This window comes from Mastomys coucha, unplaced genomic scaffold (assembly GCF_008632895.1).
Source record: "Mastomys coucha isolate ucsf_1 unplaced genomic scaffold, UCSF_Mcou_1 pScaffold16, whole genome shotgun sequence".
Lineage (NCBI taxonomy): Eukaryota > Metazoa > Chordata > Mammalia > Rodentia > Muridae > Mastomys > Mastomys coucha.
The window spans coordinates 29,430,981-29,433,499 of NW_022196898.1; positions in this window are offsets into that span (position 1 = coordinate 29,430,981).

Sequence of the window (2,519 nt, forward strand, 5' to 3'; positions counted from 1 at the left end):
GGCTTTCTGTTGCTATGAAAAGATGTGGGGGGTGAGTACCTTCTCAGAGGCAAAGGGGAGGAGGATGGGGTGAAGAACTCTTGGAGCAGGACCAGGAATGGGGGCAACATTTAGAATGTAAATAAATAAAAACAATTTAAAAATGAACATGCAAAAAAGAGCAAAGGTTAATTTTGACTTATGGTATAACACGTTCATGACCACGTGGTTTCAAGGTAGCACATCATGGTAGAATCATGAAGTAGAGTAAACATGTGTTCTTAGGGTCTGGAAGAAGAGAAGTTCAAGAGACTAGGTTTCCAAAGTCTTCCTTAGAATCACCTTTTTTTATTTTTTCTTAAAATACAATCATGTGATTTTGCCCTTTCCTTTGTTCTTAATATATAAATATATTCTCTTGAATCTGTACAACATTATTCATAAGTATGTGATTCCATGGCTAAGCACTTAATATTGGACAACGAATTGATGTGTTCTTCCTTGGGTAAGATTATTTTCCCATATTGTATATTCATTAATTGCCTGCAATTCTCTGCCAAGGGTTTGGACCCTGTGAAATATTCCCCTCCTGTGTTAGCATGTCTCTTGGCATCACCCTCATCCAGATCTAGGCAGCCATGTTGGAAAAAGCATAGCCAACTTCATGTGGCTTAGTGAGGGTATGGCTCTTAGAGGAGAGCCTACAATTACTACTTTACTAGCACAATTCCTGACATTTTAAATATTCCATCTTTATTCAGATATATAATGCCCCCAAAAAAATTTTTTTCAACCATTACAGAAAGCCACAACTGATTAAAATGTAGAGAAATGATTGCGTGGTACCCAGGATCAGATAAGTTTATCTGCAATACAACTCCAGCATCCAATGCTCAGGGAACAGTGCTGAAAAGGGACCAGAAATATTGTTAGAGCGAGAGAAACTACATCTGCTGTGAGAATCTGTTTCCTAGAAATGTCAGCGAAGTTAACCTTGATGTCTCAAAAACAGAGGGCAACCTCTTAAATGTTTCTAATAGTACCACACAGAGCTTTTGACACACAGGCCTGTGGAGGTTATTTTTATTTCAAACTTCAAACATCCCCGGATGCTCATTGCTTTACATTAAGTTAAACTTTCTTCTTTAGTTAAATTTTGTTATGTGATCAAAAACGGAAAAAAAAATAGAAGGAAAAATCACATATTTGGCCTCTACCCTGAAGTGATAAGAATCAATCTGTTACCCATTTGACTTGTACAATGCCGTACTACATATGATCTATAGTATGGAGAGCCTTCGGAGGCATGCAGAAGATACAAGCACAGAGCCCTGTGCAAATGACCACTCCTTCTGTTGATTCCTAAAAAGGTGTTTATGAGGATCTTCACACCTTCCATGCTGCACTTAGGAAAGGTCTGACTCACTCAGTTCTGGTGATAATTGATTTTCAGCAGCAAATTCTGTTTTATTAACACACTGGACTTCTGAAAACTCCTCAAATGAATGTGAAAGGAGGGACAGGAGGATTTCTTAACAGGACAAGTAGAAGAATATTTATAGCATGCATTTTCTCTCTAAGTTAGGACAATGCATCTGCATGAGCATAGAACCATTACAGTCTCAGGAAATAGCGTTTGTTTGTTTCTTTGTTGTTGTTTTCATTTTTTTTGTCTTTGGAAAAAAAACATAAATTTCAGATATGAACATAAGGTGTTTCTGGCAGCATGTGTCTATGATCCTAGAAGTCAGACTCCTGAGACAGGAGGATAATGAATTTGAGTTAGCCTTGGATCCACTCTTTAAAACTTTAAATAAATAAATAAATAAATAAATAAATAAATAAATAAATAACAAATTAGAATTAAGTAAAGCTGGAATGAAAGACAGTTGACAACTTGTTAATAAATGATAGAAATTAACACTGTAAATGTCAAAAAATATGTAAGGCTATTTTCAATAAAGGAAAGACTCTACATGTATAAGTGTTGTAATTATAAAAATTTGTGAGTATGTACAGTAGGACATATGTCATTTACTCAATTGGTCAACTGACATTGCATACATGAATCATAATTACTTTGGGCATCTTAAATATATAATTAGGTAGATGAAAATATAAAGAAGAAAAGTACATTAGGCTATTTCAGGTTGAACTAGTAGGCCAGTTTGGATAAATATGATATGCAAAATATTGTATATATATGAACAAACAAGTTATAAGTTTAAGAATAGGTGACAGTATTAATCTATATTTTATAGCAAAGTTGAAAGAAATTCAGAATTGATGATAGAATTTAACATGCTATTTTTATAAATTCCTTTAGATATTTACTTCCATATTTATGCCTGAGAAAGTGATAAACATCTTTTATTTGTTCTGACATCTCTCTATGATGAAAAAGAATGCATTTATACTGTGTATTTTCTACAAATAATGTAATCTTACCTCATATAATATCAGTGCAATTGTTTCAATATTTAGAAGAAATAAGTCTGTAAATTTATTTGTTCTTGGAAAAGATGTTATTTATTGGCACT